The 16,897-nt window shown below is 47.7% G+C and overlaps 1 protein-coding gene and 2 long non-coding RNA genes across 12 annotated transcripts in view; 1 reads left to right on the forward strand and 2 right to left on the reverse strand.

Annotated features, from left to right (window-relative positions):
• The window catches only part of TBL1XR1 (TBL1X/Y related 1), a 115,158-nt gene extending 111,061 nt beyond the window's left edge, over positions 1 to 4,097 (reverse strand). For 4 of the 7 annotated variants that reach the window (XM_075506905.1, XM_075506906.1, XM_075506908.1 and 1 more), the window contains exon 1: positions 3,611 to 4,097. The gene's annotated coding sequence lies outside the window, so the exon portion shown is untranslated. Of the gene's footprint in view, positions 1 to 2,447; positions 2,476 to 3,610 lie in introns of those variants that run through there. The other 3 variants (XM_075506910.1, XM_075506911.1, XM_075506909.1) reach the window with 3 other exon arrangements.
• A 163-nt stretch (positions 4,098 to 4,260) lies between these two features.
• Positions 4,261 to 7,650, forward strand: LOC142412163 (uncharacterized). 4 transcript variants are annotated; one of them, XR_012776416.1, is made up of 4 exons: positions 4,261 to 4,524; positions 4,758 to 4,968; positions 6,341 to 6,485; positions 7,545 to 7,650. It is a non-coding gene; the product is annotated as an uncharacterized LOC142412163 (long non-coding RNA). The 4 variants fall into 4 exon arrangements; XR_012776418.1 differs by having other exon boundaries at positions 4,283 to 4,524; positions 4,758 to 4,863; XR_012776419.1 differs by having other exon boundaries at positions 4,291 to 4,524; positions 4,758 to 4,842.
• A 5,919-nt stretch (positions 7,651 to 13,569) lies between these two features.
• On the reverse strand, positions 13,570 to 16,503 carry LOC142413021 (uncharacterized). Its single transcript, XR_012776666.1, has 3 exons — positions 16,175 to 16,503; positions 15,642 to 15,996; positions 13,570 to 14,932 (listed from the first exon to the last, which is right to left on the reverse strand). It is a non-coding gene; the product is annotated as an uncharacterized LOC142413021 (long non-coding RNA).
• Between the last annotated feature and the right edge of the window lie 394 nt (positions 16,504 to 16,897).

Here is a 16,897-nt window from a genome sequence, read left to right on the forward strand (position 1 = left end):
AGCCAAACACACATAATTACAGACTGTGTATACACACTTTCACTTTTCTCCCAACCTGCAGCTACTTGCATGAGCTGCTGGTTAGGGCTTTAAATACATAGTCATTATTACACCCTAGACTCTGGGTGTGTACGCATGCACAAACACACACACATTAAGGATGGTCAGTACACATAACAGTATCACAATTCTCAATATAAACATGAATTAGATTAAAAATTAGTTGTACTTCAGTATGATACATTTCAGTATCACAATACTGCAGTATTGACACCACACAGTCCTGCAGTATACCCCGTCCTCGCCCTCCTCTCCGAAGCGGAGACTGGACCACTTTAAGACCCCCCTCTATCCTGGTACAGAAGGGGAAGAGCTAGTGGCAGGTTTGTGTCTGTCTCTTCTCTGCTTGTCAGTAGCGTCCTCTCCAGAAAGATATCAGAATTCACACGGGCACCACAATCCTTAACAGCTGCGGGACCAGGGCAGGATGGAAGAGACAGGCAAAGCAAGCAAAAACAGTGGCTATCTCTTGGGACTCCATATGAGCAGAGGAACAGGATTAGTGAAGGAAAGGTGTCACGCCTGCCACTGCCTCAGCTTTCCCCAAAATGCCTGGCCCCAAAGCGCTGTGATACCAAAAAAGTATCAGTGTCACGAAAGATTCAAATCCTATTGCCCGCCCCTAATACAAAACACACTTAACTTCTGCAAGCAACTTCACAGACATCTGCAGAGCTTATTCAACCGAACTAGACCACTGATGTTCACAAAGTTGTGTGTGTTTCTTTACAGGATTTCCTGACTTCTGCATGATTACATCCTCATAGGATGTGGGTCTTTACTGCCACTACAAAATTTGTAACAGCAAACACATTCTGACTCAAATGTGAAGTCCATGTTAAATTAAATTCCAGAACCAAAATCAAGTTAGGTAAAATAACTCAGTTTGCTTCACATTATTCAGATCTGTTCTTCCTAACTAAAAAATATTACCTGAAAACAACATTATAAGCAATTTTGACCATTTCCCCTAATCCATCCAGAGCCTCTTTATGCTTGGGGCTGTAGCACTTTTTAGCATCAAACTCTTTCATGATGGGAAAATGACTATGAAGTACTGCTGTTGGGTACTTAACACTTATACCATGCCTTACAACTTCAAAGCGTTACACAAACATCAATAATTACCATATATAGAGTAAGACTGAAAGAAGTATTCATATAAAAAACCTCACAGGGAAAAAAAGTCATAACTACCTGTTTGAAGGGAAAAAAAAGCTTAAGCAACACAATCTCCTGTAATTATTGCATTCTTTATGCTACACACATGCATTATGGCTGCGCACGTTTAAATGAACAAAAATCACAAACCCTTGCACAGTCTTAACAACAACAAAAAAAAAACCCAAAAGCCAAACCCCAACTGCTTTCATACGTTTAAATTACATTTCCTTCCCCTTTCCTCATGGAGTGAGAACTAGTATTTTCCAGGTGTTCTCAATAGCAGTTTGGGAGGCATGCCACCAAGTTCCCAAGACACAGTACCACATGAACCCTGTTCTCATGGAGACAAATTCACCTTCCACTAAGAAAACTTAAGACAGTGACAGTGTACAAGCTCAGGTGATCTTAGGTAAATAATACGATACGCTGTATTCCATTAGATCTTAACCAAAAGCAAAGAAAAAAAAAAATCACTACAAGAAACCACAGAAAGTTTGCTATGATCATTCACAGGGCACCACCTGCACCCTAGGCACCACTGTAACAGCACGGCCCTTTTTTTCTATGGCTAAAAAGAAAAAAACGCTCATCCACGAACACATACCTACTTACTTAAATTCAAGGACACACAAAAGAGTTTGCAGGATCAGTCCTCACCTGAAATGTATTCTGAAAAGACGGTTAACATACATGAGTCCAAACGAAGGCCCCAAATCCAGCACAAGCCTCATGCAGATGAGCCTTCAGGTTGCTCAGAGCAAGATGAGGACCCAAAACTGCCCAGTGCACCCGAAAGCTCGGGTACAACTCAAAACCCAAACATCAGCTTTGCAAATGGTGCCCTCTCTCTCAAAGGGGCACAAGTCATAGCCTCACTGAACACCCAAAGGGTAGAGACCGCCAACACCAAAGGACCTCGTTCATACGCTCAACATCCTCAGGCATTTATTTTAGTACCGCAGGACAGAAAAGAGAATCAGACAAGCCCAGAATATTTTTTTTTTTTACGCGACAAAGACTTTGTTCTCCTGATCATGCCTCTCATGCTTTAATAATAAAGGAGGAATATGTTTTGTGATCCCCCCCATAAATCAGTGAGGAATTTGATTTACACAGACAGGAAAACGAGGAAGTTGAGCACACTGGAGAGTAGTAAAAACTTCACTAGCAAACTTCACTTTCCTACACAGCGACCTACAAACCAAACTTTCCTCCAGACTCACGTGTTATCTGCAGCAACAAGCCTCTGCCATAAAGCACATCTAAAGTTTGCTGTTCAGGGGATAAAGCAAAAGACAAGCGAGGGGAGACTTTTATTCTCTCAAGCTGCCTTAAAAGGAAATTCGGTGATGAAAGATTAAATTCACCTGGAACAACACGATAAATTTAACCCTTTCGGGGGTACAACAATAATAACAAGCCACATGTCGTGCTATTGCAGGACCTACATCCTCTACCAAGAAAATATATACCCCGCATCAACCCTGCAAGCCTGTCTAGAAGATGCAATGCACAATTTGCACCAGGGTTTCGGACAGATATAAGCCCAGGAAGAGAGAGCCCTCGTGAAGTGCAAAAACCCCTTGTTTTTTCCCCAAACCAAGCCCGCTCCCTGCCGCCGCGGGGTATTTCACGTTCCGCCCCGAACTTCGCAGGAAAACTGATCAATAACTTGGCTGCTTCACCCGGGGGGGGGGGGGGGGGGGGCACGGTCCGTGTGTGTGTGTGTCCCCCAAAAAGGAAGGGCCGGGCCGGGCTGGGGGCGAACTCCGCCGAGCGGGGGAGGGGCGGCCGCCCCTCCCCCGCTCGGCGGAGTTCGCCCCCAGCCCGGCCCGGCCCCCCCGATCCCGCTTCCCCCCCCTTCCCCTCCCCCCCCAAGTAAATATGCGGGGAGGGGGAGGGGAGGGCGCTTCTCCACACAAATCGGGCTAAAAATAGGCCGCTCGCCATGGCTCGCGGGTGCCATTCGCTGCCGAGGCCGGTGTGTCCCCCCCCGACAATTAAATCCTTTAAAAAAAAAAAAAAATGAAGCCGGGTGGGGGGAGGGGAGGCCAGCGGCGCGGAGGGGGGAGGGGAAGGGGGGTGCCGTTCGCTTGGGAAAAAAAAAAAAAAACACATTACCCCCCCCCCCGCAACCCAGACCCACGGCAGCGCACACACACACCCCCCCCCCGCACCCCACAAGCATTAATTAAAAAAGGGGGGGACGGCGGGGGGGGGGGGGGGGGGCCGCGGCAGGCGTTAGGCGGGCGCCCATCCCCCGCCCGCTTCCAACCGCCACAGAGACAAACAGGGCGCCCTCCCCCCCCCCCCGGCCCGGCCGCGGCCCCTTCCCGCCCCGCACTCGGCCCGCGGGGGCTCGGCGGCGGAGCGCCCCGGTCCTTACCTTGCGAGTGGCGGCGGAGCGGCTGCTCCCCCCTTCCTTGGGAATGGAGGCACAAGAAATTCACCCTTGTTTGTCTCTCCTCCTTTTTTTTTTTTTTTTTATACAGCCATATATATATACATACACATCTGTGTGTCTCTGTGTGTGTGTGTGTGTACACACGTATATGTATCGATAATATTTTTTTTTTTAGCTGAGGTGTCCACACCAAGAGGAGGAGGAGGGAAAAAAAAAAAAAAACAGAAAAAAAAAAAAACCACCACCACACACACACAGGAGGAGGAAGAAAAAAAAATAACCAGCGAGTAGTGCTGTGATATTCAATTATATCCCGAGCCAGGGGCCGGGGGGAGGGGGAGGGTGGGGAGAGAGGGGGGGGGTAGAGATTAAGTCCCGAGGAAGGAGGGGGGAAAAAAAAAAAAGTAATATCTGTGTGTGTGATTTAGATTGAGGAGGAATTGAGGCAGAATGTAAAAGCTGTTACTAAGGGAAGGAGCCAAGCGGCTCGGAGCAGCCAGCGGCCCTCAGACACTCCGCGCGGGGAGAGGGTGGCCAGCCGCACGGAAATGGGCGCCAGAGAAAGCGCCGCCGCTGAGGGAAGGAAGGGAAGGAAGGGAGGGAAGGGAAGGAGCGGAGCCGGGAGGCGAGGCCAGGCGAGGAGGAGCGGGGCCGGCCTGCTGCGGCTGCCCGGCAAAACAAACCCGCCGCCCTGGCAGCGCGGGGGTCGGCGGCCGGGGCGGGGGGACCCCCTGTCTCCCTCCCCCTCTCCTCTCCCCACACACACCCCCCGCGCTCTCCGGGCAGGCGCAGCGGCGGCCGGGCGTGCGTGAGGGGAGGCGGGCTGCGGGGCGGCCGCCCGGGGCCCTGACAGGAAGGGGAGGCCGCCCGGGCCTGCCGGCGGGTGCGGGGTCCAGGCAGCCGCCCGGGGCCGGCGCCCGCGGCTCGGGGCGCTGGTGGTCGGCCCCTGAGGGAGCGGGGGGGCGGGGAAGGGAAGGGAAGGGCCGGCGGGCACGGCAGCCCCCGTGCGAGCAGGCGGCGTGGCGCGGTCCTGGAAGTTTTTCTAGGAAAGCCATTAATCGCGCTCCGCTGCCAAAAGCGCTGATGTAAATGCAGGGTTTAACATGGTGCTTTTACTTCTTTTTTGCAGCGCGTGGGGTTGGCAGCGGTACCTGGCATTGGGGATCCAGCCCTGCACGCTGCGGGGCTCGGCCCAGCCCGACGCTTACGCCTGGGTCCGTTACTGCGCCCGCCCTGTAATTTTATTTAATGAAAATAATCCTCTACAGCAATAATGTTGTGTCCTACCTGGGTGCTGTTCATTTTTTGAATTGAAATGCTGTTTATCATTTATATCGCAGGTTTGTGTATTTTTTTTAAGGCGAGCTTTGTTAATCGAAACCACATTCATCACTAGGCAGTCCTTTCCATCTTAAAGTGTTTTTGCAATAGCATTTCACACTTTTGGGCGTTGGTCCAACACTCTCATGTCCGGACATAGGCGCTCATGCCGAGTCCCAGTGACCACAAACCACGCACAGGTCTGACGGCAACATCAGATGTCATTCCTGCTTGCGCCAGAGGCTCTCCACGCGCGTAGGCCCAGATCTGATGCTGCCTGAATGGGGCCTCCACATCACCGCGCTTCTGCAGAACCTGCTTCTACTGCGGCTGGCAAAACGGGAAAGTAGAGAGATGGGCCACAAATGTAGCTCTTTCTTACTTTTCTTTTTTCTTTTTTTGTGAACAGAGCTCAGCATTGCTGGAGAATTATGGTAGTCCTAAGGCAGCAGTTCTGGAGTTAAGGGTGGATTTAACTTTCAGCTTAATGACTGGGACATATCGTAGGCAGATTTCACTTACCTGAGCTTCATCGCAGAAGCACATGGGACCCCTCGACTCCACAAAGCCTTGATGAAAGCAAATGGGTGGGTCTCTGGGTGTAGGATCACCGCACAGTACTCGTTTTTTTCAGGGTCAGGCCGATGCATTTTTGCTTGTTTTATGAGGAATAATATTTAAATACTTGGAGAAAACAGATTTTTTTTGCATTGCAAAATAATTTAATTCTGAGAAAGCCCTGGGCCTTCAATCCGTTTGCTTGAGGAGGTCTGAGTTACATGAGGAAACCAAACTCTCCTGAGGAAACCAAACTCTCCATAGAAAGCCATGGAGCATATTTGTAATTGCAAACCACTTGATGTTCAACGTTTATTTCTGTAATGATTTGGATGGCCCAAGTGGGCAACTTTTTCTTCTCAATAATGGTGTGTAGGTTGTCTTAGGTATGTAAAGAGGCTAATTTTTGAAGACCATATCCAGCCCAATTCCAAAATTTGACCACTTTGCTGAAAGTTGGGAAATTTAAAAGGGGGGAAAAAAGTGGCAAGGGGGTCATTAACACTTTCCTACATTATAACCTCAGATCTGTCCATGCTTCTAAAGGAGTTTAGCCTCTTGATACTCTGAATGATTTATTTCCCAGGTAAAAGAAGATAAGCAATAACCGTGGGTGGAGGAAGGGGGAATGGGAGTGTGCACGTAGCCTAAGGCAAGAGGAAAGAAGATAAGAGGCCTCTTACAGGGGACTGCGGGACAGCAGGGGCCTGAAGAAGGGTATGGGAGGAGCTGTGAGAAGTCCATGAAATAGGAGCGGGAGGTGTGAGGTTCAGAAAGCTTATGTAAGAAATGGAGGAGGGAAAACCCCTCAAGTGTAGATTGTTTGGCCCACAGGAACTACAAACACCGTCTTCCCATCTATCTGCTAAGCAGCAACAAGGTGCTGAACTGAAGTCATCTGGATGAAGGTTTCTGTGGTCTAGTGTTCTCCAAATGTTCAGTCACGACTCCAGGGTGCCAGGCTCTCCTTTTTAACATGGTGATGTACTAAACTGGGTGATTACCCGAGTATACCTTCTACTCTGCAGAATCTACAAAGTGGATTCTGTCAGATTTATGCTTTAATAATTTTTACACCATCTGTTTTGTTCTGGTTTCCCTTTCTGTACGGAGGCGAACGCCTCGCAGGACTGCGCAAAGGCCTTACTTTCCATGATGAGCGTTAGACTTTGTAGTTCTGTTGCCCAAATACGCAGCTGGGCTCAGAGTTACCGGGGCCACTTCCAGAGCATACAGGAGGGAGGTTCTCACTTTCAGAGGTTTCCAAGAACGGATGTTGGGTAACACAGAGCAGTTGAGCAGGTTATGGTTTACGGCGGGTTGTTCAGTGAGTGAGCTGAGCTTAAGGAGTTGGCTTTGCCTTGAGCTGGGAGAGGCACTTTTAAACAATAACTGTTGTTATATTTCCTTTCCCAAAGTCTCCTAGTTTGGGACCAAACCCAAACCTTTGGATGTAGAACTGGAGCGGATCTGAGGTCTTGGTTCATCCATGTGTTTGAATAAAAGCGTGCCTTCAAAGTGCTTCAGTAACAGGGCTCCTCGCGTTCCATGGCTCTGTCATCCCAACTACTGGAAAGTCTTCTCACAGCCATATTTGTAAGACACATCCTTAAAATATTTGAAATTACTTGTAACAGCGAGTGCTTGGCCTACTAAGCACATATAAGCAAATATTTGCAATAACTGGACCAGTGTTTGCACAGCACCAAGCACACTGCCCGGACTCCATAAATAATAATACTTGGCACTCACAGAGTGTTTTCCATTTTCAAAGCACTTTAGTCATAACCCTTGACACCTATATGGCCTTTTATATCTTTACAAGAATTAATTAATCCTCACAATGTCCTGTGAGATAGGTATGCACTGCAATAATAACAATAACAACAATTAATAATTCATGCATTCTACTAAAAAATCACTTCAGGGATTAAAACGCATCTGTAATACTTGGGTTTTATTAACATTTTCCAGCAAATAATAAAAGCCATGGTATTGTGTTAAATCTATATCATATCTGTCCATACATCTTTTGCAGATTGGGGCGAGACTGAAGGCTCAGTAAGATGCCAGTACCTCAGTAGGAATTAGATGATTGACTTCAGAAAAGCAAGTTCAAGCCCGGTCCACCACGGAACCTAGGTGCCAGTCCATCTAAATAAACAACATCAACACTGCTGTCCTCCATTTCTTTCCGGTGTTTTAAGTACATGGGCCAGACGTGTGCGTCAAAGAGACCCGGTGGGTCAGGAACATTAGATGACTGACTTCAGAAAAGCAAGTTCAAGCCCGGTCCACCACGGAACCTAGGTGCCAGAATGAAACTTGCCACGTGTGGCAGTGCATAAATAAATACCAGTGATCCAGGAAGGCTCTTTGTTCATTTTTAGCTCTTCTTTACGCAAAGGCTCCCCCAGTTACAGCGTGCGTTACGGGACCCCATCCTGTACAAACACAGCACCAAGAAAATGCAAGCACTTGCTGGGTGAGAAATGGCAGTGACTCAGCACCACGTTGTGCAACAGGGAGAGCAGGGACAAGTCTGGCCAACACCGGGGCAAACCCTTTCCCTCGTAAAAATTACCATACTGCCTTTGATATGCAGGCAAGCCCCAGTTAAACCTGATATTTAAACAAGCAGGACTTAAACCCTGTTGACTTAGAAGAACCGGCAGGCTCCCACCGGAGGAGCGCCTTGGCTCCCGGCTTGCTGGGGCGGAGGAGGGACGGGTGCTGGAGTCTGGCTCTCCGCACGGACAGTCCGATTCCCCACAAAGATGCTTTTTTCAGTTTGCGTCGCAAAGTGAAGTAATGTAAACCACAAAGGCACCTTTAGTCCTAATAATGTTGCCACACCAGAAAAGAGTGGGAAAGAGGAGACAGAGGTACACCTACACCCTAGCAGTTTCCCCGTGACTTCCCTGTGCCTGCAAGCTCTGAATCTGGAGCACGGAACAGTTAAGGCCAGTAGCTTTCATACTCTAAGGCTTATTTTTTCCTTTAATGTGAGGAAGATACCAACTTCTTTTAAAAAAACTCTAAATTATTTGTCTTTGTGTAGTACATATCGAGAAAGGCAATGGAAGTTCACCAGTTTGAAGGGACTGGCTTTATTCTTTTTGCAGCTGCTGACAAGGACTGTTTGCAGGAGAGGACATGCTGGGAAAGGGACTTGTTTCTGAGTAGGGAGCATCTGCCACTACCTTGGCATACAAATCGATCAGTAATTGATCAGCGGACACATGGTAAAAAACATCTCACATGTTGGTGATTAATATGCCTGTAGCACTACTTTTTATTTTCATCAGTTGCTTTAAAGTATACACGCACAGATACGTTGTAGATCTCTATAAGGCAGAGAGGATTTGATCCCGAAACAATCATCTCATTGATACACTTACCCAGATCGATCTCGGAGCCTTCTGCTTCCCAGAATAAACAGCAAGAGCGGAGGAACAGCGTGACCAGGTAAATAGTCCCTCATTCATAGACAGTGTGATCCAAAGCCGTGAAGTGGCTCTTCCAGGGATTTCAGGACACGAGTTACGCTCCTCAGAGCATGATTAGCGCTGCTGTAAATCGGTGGTGTTAAGACGCGTGAGCCAGTTAGCTTCTCCCCGGTACACTGAGCTTCAGCGGGCTGCAGGCTGCTTGTCCCGGCCGTTCTGCACAGGGGCAATTTCATGTTTCTGTTTTCAAAAGCTACCAGCAGGCCCCCCAAAAATAATATAGCCCACAGATGACAAAGTTAAGAACTGCTGCTGTGGGATTGGGGTATTTACCAAGCAAATCCATTTGCCTTATTGTCTCATTGCTGCTGACCTCCTCCCCAGAGGCCCAGCATATCCTAAGGGCTTTAAGAGGAACACAAATGTGCGCGTGAATGTGCCACACCAAGGAGAGCTTCCAAATCAGTGCCAGAGGAACATATTTTTAAAGGAAAAGTGAGAGAAACAGGAGAAGAGATGCCAGCTGCTTCAGCCTCCTTCGAGCGAGGGTTCCTGCACCTTGTCTTCGTGCTCGGGAATGGCCACTCCCACTGGGGCACATTTTCCCTTTTTTTTTTTGAGAGGAAAAACAATGGGTTCTGTTGGTGCTGTCCCAGGGCCTCCCTGGCCGCAGAGGGCTGCCATTGTGGACAGAGGATGCCACCGTCCCCTTGGGCCCCCAAAGCGGTTCCTGGCACAAGACGGAGGGCAAAGTGAAAGCTGTCCCAGGGCCACCAGCCGGCACGATTAGTGTCGTGTTGAAAGCCCTGAATATCATCCCTTGCTACCCAGAATCTGGCCCCAGGACGATTTGTGGATGTTTCACAAGAGTTGTGAAGAGAAAAATGAGTGAACAGCACGGAAAGATGCTGATACGGACCTGACTCTGGAAAGCATCATGTTGCTTGTCGTGGACTGACCCTGGCGGGTTTAGTTATCGCAGGTGCAGAGCTGTCGTTTCAATGTGAACTGGGGTCGTTTCCTTCAGAGATGATGCTCTGACAGCGGATACCATGACAGCAGGCAGGCTGTTGTTAAACAACCTCTCTGCGAGCACACCCAGCAATGCAAGACCAGACTGCCTCCGAGTTCCTGCAGTAATTAGTTTAGACACAGCGAGCTGAGTTAGACATGGGAACAAATTTATTTTTTGGCTTGAATCGCTCTCTATGGATTGTTTTAACTTTTTTTTTTTTTTTTTTTGCAGTTGGATATGTAAATATCCACATTTCTTAAAATGGAAAAAAAATGTTCCTTCTCAAATAGAAATACTGAAGAGGGCCCAGTTAACTCCATGGTTATGGCAAAGCTCCCTTCACGGCAGGGTTGTAACTCAGATGTTACATCCTTCAATGGCTAAGCAAATCCAAACTTGTTTTATTTTAACAAGGTTATGAAAAAGGGTGTGTACCAGCTGCTATCGCACACCTCTGAAGTTTCAAGCAAGACGTATCTGGCTCTCGTATGAGATCAAAACGGATTATCTCACAGGGCCAGGATGTGGTTACAAAAATTCAGTATTGTAAGTGTCATCGTGATTCATAATATAATCTACATTACTTGGTATAATTACTGCAGAGTAAATAAAGGTACAAAAGGTATAATATTTATTAGGTATTTACCTTTATCTCTGTCACGTACTATTTTAATATTTCCTAGCAGCCCAGGAATCCAGCCAACTTGAAGAGGATTCCCTTTTCTTGCCGGGTTTTCTTTCATTATACTTACATTGTTCTGGTTCTTTATGTGAGCGGAGGACGGAGCCACGGCTGTTTGCTCCCTAATCAGAGTCCTGAAAGACTCCTCATGTGGCCTTCAGCAAGCTGTTTATTATCAGGGCATGAGCTTCCATCTATAAAAAGAGAGGACTAACACAGCTACTAATGATGATGATATTATTGTTAACACATAATTATCTATCTCACAAGAAAATTGGGAGGGTAAATTAGTGTTTATGAAGTATTTTAAAGATGATAATATTATTTATGTGAGGGCTATACTTTATGTCCTGAGGACAGCAATTGTTGAAAACCACCTTCTAATTAGGTTTTGCTAATGATAGTGTCAAAAAGGTTTAGAAAAAAAATATCAATAGGTACATTCAAAAGTCCCTGATTTTTCTTCTTCTTATATTATTGGTATCAGCTGCTTTCCTGTAGATAGATACGCTATATCCACGTCTACAAGACGTTAAGCATTATTTTCTGGCATATTAAACGTAAAATGAATGAAGTACATGGTAGTGCCAAAGCACACCCTGCAGTATGTTATTAGACAACTTGCTCCAGTGATTAAAGCCCTTGAAGTCAATAGAGGTTTTGCAGTTGGTTTTTTTTTTTCCCCCACCCCGCTGGGCTAGGATTTCATCCTGGATCTCCAGCCTTGTCTTTCACTGCACATCACTGATGTGCTTAACGCTCAATTAAAGCACACCCCGGATTTATTTTATACAGTCCCTTAGCTGTGAAAGGGTGTTTGCAGGTACTCGTCAGAAGGAGCTGACTGCAGCACAAGCCCAGCCAGAAGGATGACTTTGCCGGGGCCTCCCGAATTTCCCGTTTTTTAGTCAATTATCCACATTACATTGAACATCCATTTCTTTCATTTTTATTCTTGAGGACTTCTGATAACATATCAAACTTCCTTGAGCCGGGTGTAATCTTCGCCCCCTCCGTCGCGCACCGCGACAACATTAACTGTGAATGGCTGCAGTAGATTAAGCAGCATATTTCCACAAAACATTTCCAATAGGAGACCAAATTTTATGAGCTGTGTGAGCATCCTGTGTAACATTTCTAGCAGGTACATAAAACACTTCGGGGTATATACAGAAAGAGACATTTGACTGGGTAGACCAGTGCATTAGAAATAGCTCTCAATCTTTCACAGTGCTAGATGTGTGCCATAACATGAGAGCAAAAGACACACGCACACAAAAAAGAGGGACAGAAAAAAAACCCAAAGCACACGGTGGAAGAATGAACTGAGAATTATTTCCTCAGCTGAGCCAATATTTCCTACAACACGGCTTTCTGTGAGTCAGCCTTTTTGTGCCACAGAACTTAAAATAGCAAAAGTGAGATAACAGTAGGCTTGTTGGAAATAGAAATTTTCAAGGGATACAAAAAAAAAAAAAAAGAACGAACAACTTTTGGACCGAGAGAGTGGCGATGAGCATGGTGGTGATCTGCTGGTAACAGATTACTGTAAGAATATATCAAATAATCCTAAAAAAAGTGACATTTATCTGAGATTGTAAAACATGGAAAATCCCAGGTACGTGAGAAGCCCACAGCGGGGATTTCAGCAGCTCCCTGTCCCTCCTGCAGCGCTGAGGGCAGAGCACGCAGCACCCCGACTCCTCTCCTTCTCCCTCTCCGATACGCAGGAGTGGTTTCATCCCAACCACAGCACCTCCTTTGATTTTGCTTACGCTGGTGAGAAGCCCTGGGCCAGCAGAGAGGAACCTCGGGCAAATTCCACACTGATTTCACCTAGTTCAGGACAGGGCTTAATAAATATACATAGAGGAGGAGAGAGAATATTTCTAGAGGCAGAGTGAAGCAGGGGATGGGCTAGCAATTATGCAGACTTGTTGGCCACATCCCAGCCTTCGGTGGTTCTTCAAGGGTTGTGCCTGCCAGAAATGAGTTTAAAGTCTGGATGAAATGAGTCTCCCACCAAACCCATCAGCTTCCCTATTTGCTTACATGATGTGCAGCACACCCAGGTAAGAGTTCCCACCGAGAGCAAAGATCACGTGCCCGCCGGTAATTCTGCACCGTCAACTAGAAGCAATTAGCATGCAGAAGGGGTGGAGCCGCACCGTGGCCTGTATAAAAATTAAAATCATTATTAAAATGGAGCCGAAAATGAAAAAGGCACCCCAGGCACCCCGCCTTTCAGCAGGGCTGGGGTTGTCTCTTCCATTACTGGCTTAATGAAGCCTCCTCTGGCCGCCTCAGATTTCACCCGCTTGCTCATAGTCCGAATTATGGATAATTCCCTTCGTTCCCCTATATTTAGGATCGAAATCTAACATTTGCTAACTTAATTGGACACAGGGCATTTTTCAAAGAAGTGGCCCCACGCAGATACATGGCATTTGTCTTTTATTTTTCATTTCTTCCTATCAAATGCAGGTCCCATTCTGCAAGACACAGGGCAGAGACAGCTGCACCAGATGTGTAACGCCAGCAAACAAAGCCGAGGCGTGGATACTGCCCGGCTTTACACAGCAGGTTATTTTTAAAGCTAAGAGCAAAACCTCCGTCTCCTGAGCCTCGTTGAGGGGAGGCTCGCTCCAGCCAGGCTGCACCTCGGCATTCACAGAATCACAGAATCACAGAATCATATAGGTTGGAAAAGACCTTTAAGATCATCGAGTCCAACCATAAACCTAACACTGCCAAAAACCATCACTACACCATGTCTCTATACCTCATCCAAACGTCCTTTAAATACCTCCAGGGATGGCGACTCAACCACTTCCCTGGGCAGTCTGTTCCAATGCTTGATAACCCTCTCGGTGAAGAAAAATTTCCTAATATCCAGTCTAAACCTCCCCTGAACCCAGGCGTTTCTGTGCGAGCGCCTTCTCTCCCTCCGTTGCTCAGGAATTTTTATTTTAAAAAGTCTACGAGGACATAAAAAACTTTTCATTTCCCACATCCTGTCATTAAGCAGCTGTACTCTGAACAATGAATGATGACAAACCAAAGCAACAGTTTTAACTGAAGCAGGATTACACTTGGCATCGGTATTTGTTATGTGGCTTACTGGACAGCAAGACAAATGCCTGCTTCTGCTCCCCTTTCCCGCTGCCAGCTCTGTCCCCTGTTAATACATTATGGCACGATGGGAGGGAGCACCATGGCCAAAGCAGCTGCAGGATGAGACCCCAAAAATCAAATAACGTCTGGGCCAGCAAGGGCTGGGGGTCTGCAGTCCTGGACGGGATGCTTGGTTCCTCTGGGCTGGATCTCACCTCTGGCACCAACCCAGCACTACCTGATGCTTCAGCAGAAAGAAAAAGACTCGCACAAGGCTTCTGGCTCGCAGTGCTCTCATATACACGTGGGGAGACAGCCGTCCTGAGCTGGGGGGGATCGGCTCACCAGAGAATTCTAACCAAAAACCTGCTCCATTGCATTGCGTTATTCTCTACCGAGTAAGGTGAAAACATAACCAACCCATGCCTGATTAATTATCACACAGTACTTGCAGAGGTTTAAGTAATATCACACTTTGCTCGTGCATCCTCTAAAGCCTTGCTGGTAATGATGATACATTGCTGTTAACAGTAATGCCATTTAGAAACTGGAGGTATAAAAATATTCGCCAAGGATGCTGCCAGCTTCACACAAATTGATGTGAATGTATAATTGCATTACTCCGCACCAACGTGGTACTTGTAAACCGAGAGGCTCAAATTGCTGTACAGTCAGGGCAGACAGCTCCGATCGAGGCAGGAGGCTGCCGAGGGACGGCAGAACCTGCGCCGTGAGTGCGATCCCCGTCGGGGGGCTGAGTCCAGCCTACAGAGAGGGTCAGGACACAGGCAGGATCCCGCTCACCCCACCTCCTCCCCAAACACGGCCCTAGGCTTGCACGACGGCAGCCAGGACCCCCTCGCCGGTAACCCAGCTCACATCTGGGGGGACGTGCTCTGCACATACAAAGCAACATTTAGCGATGTCTGCTTGGAAACGTTCTCGGTTCCTTCTGGACCATCTTTCCGTGCAAACACAAGACCCATTCAGCCTGGGTCGCATCCGCAGGCGATCAGGAGTCAATGGGATCATTCATGTTCCGAAAACCGCGCGTACACTCAAGTTGTTCCTTTGGCAGCGGCCCGGGCTGATGCTGCTGCGTGCTTCCAGCCCCAGTCATCTCAGCATTTGCACGTATTTCACCTTCCGTGAGGTCCACAGGACTTCTGTAAACATAAATAATGGCAACATTAAGGCCTCGTTCCAAGTCCAAGATTGCAAATGGTATTTCTATTTACTATTGAGCACCTATTTATTCATCAAATGCATTAGAAAATCCATTAAAGAGGAAATTAAGGACCTAGTGACCTGCACCATCATTCGAAGTCGGTGTTTCAGATACAGGCATCGAATATAGTTCAGCGCTCGCATCTCATCTCGTCCGATGACTCACTCGAGGTGGGAAGCGGCGCGATGAGACAGCCTTATCCACCCTCCACGCCAGTAACCGCCTGGCAGAAAATACGGCCGCGGGGCCAGGCGCAGCTGCCTTGCAGGCAGGAGAGGCAGCGGGGGCTGCGCCGCGGGCAGAGCGGGAGCACCCGCAGGCAGGCAGCGGCAGGCAGGGCGAGGGCAGCCAGGGCAGCTGGCTGCCTGCTCGCAGCCGCTCTGCTGGGAACCGCGGGCAGCTGCGAAGGAAGGGATGGCATGGTCTGCCGTGGCATGTGTATATGCGTGCGTCTGTACGTAATCCGTATATTTAGAAAGCGGGAGCGAACTGCAGCAGATCTGCCTTGTAGCTCTGTCTGTCTTGCAGCTGCAGCAGGGACAGCGAGTTGCCCTCCGGCTCTACAGGGAGTCACGACTCAAGGGCAAGACGACGACAGCAAGCGGCACATTGCTGCAGCCAGACCTGAGGTTTAAGCAGCAACTTACCCTCGATCTTCAACAGCAGCTACGAGTTGGTGTGTCCCCAGCTCCTTCACGTTCTGCCATCACAGCACTACAGCAAGGGCTGGTTTTCTGATACGTCTTTGCATCCCAAATCTCTCTCAAACAGCCGACAGCAGCCAGGCTTCCCCATCTTATAATTTGCAGTGCGCTCCGTAAATTCTTTGAGTGCCATTGTTGTTGTGTGTATAAATATATATGTGAACTGTGTCTTTGTGCTGCTCCATTTCATTAAACAAGCTGAACAATTCAGTAGCTGTTTTTATGCCTCCAGGCACTTGGGTCATCTTTGATTTTTACTCATCTCAAAGTTCATGCTCGCAATGAATGGCTTTTCTCCCTGGCAGGACAACGAGATAAAAAGTAAACCATAAAATCTTCCCCAGTGCAATGGCTCCCGGCAGCGAGGGCCAGAGCAGGGAAGGGGCAGGGCTGGGGCTCCCCTTGCATCGCACCCTCCCTTTGCCAGCATCCAGGGAGAGCTGCACCACTCCAATGCCCAATCCCCAAATCTCCACCTTCAGTTCGGTGCGACGGCAGAAGCCAGGCCAGAATTTAGCCCCCCCGACACTGCTACATCCTTCCTTCCCCTTCCAGAAGAATAACACGGCAAAGTCCTTTTCTTCCTTGTCTACACGGCAGCAGTGGCGTTTGCTTCCTCCACACCCCAGCAAGGGAGATTTGCAGCTTTTAAATGAACTGAAAAGATCTCGACCAGGAGCTCAGTTCAGCAGCTAAGAGCTTGTCAAACATCGAATCCCCATCGCTTTCAACAGGGTCTGCGATAGTTTTGCAAGCGACTAACATATAGCTGCAAAAGATTTAAAGCCTTCTAATAAATGCTGTGTCCCCCCTTCACTGCACACAGACGCACACAAACTGCATTATTCTAATTCCCTGCTAAGCTTTCTAACTCCTTCTTACATCATACGATATAATCAGCCATTTGGCCCTGAGTCAGTATTTCCATGAAGCAGAGTCAGTATAAAAAGCTTTCAAGGCACTGGGATTGTTTTTGCTTCTGTAATGCTTTAAAAATGCTATATCTTGGGACCAAAGAATATTCAGTGAAAACACAGCATTTCTGGACGCCTTTCAGTTCTTGCATCAGAAATGCTGGCGTTGAGAATAAAATTGTTCCCATATTTGAGCTTGGTACCAAAACATCAACATTAAGTTTTTGTTTGTGAAGTTTATAAAAACAAATGACTATAGACTTGAATATATTAATCACGGAGAAA

Source organism: Mycteria americana, chromosome 7, assembly GCF_035582795.1.
Source record: "Mycteria americana isolate JAX WOST 10 ecotype Jacksonville Zoo and Gardens chromosome 7, USCA_MyAme_1.0, whole genome shotgun sequence".
Taxonomy (NCBI): Eukaryota; Metazoa; Chordata; class Aves; order Ciconiiformes; family Ciconiidae; genus Mycteria; species Mycteria americana.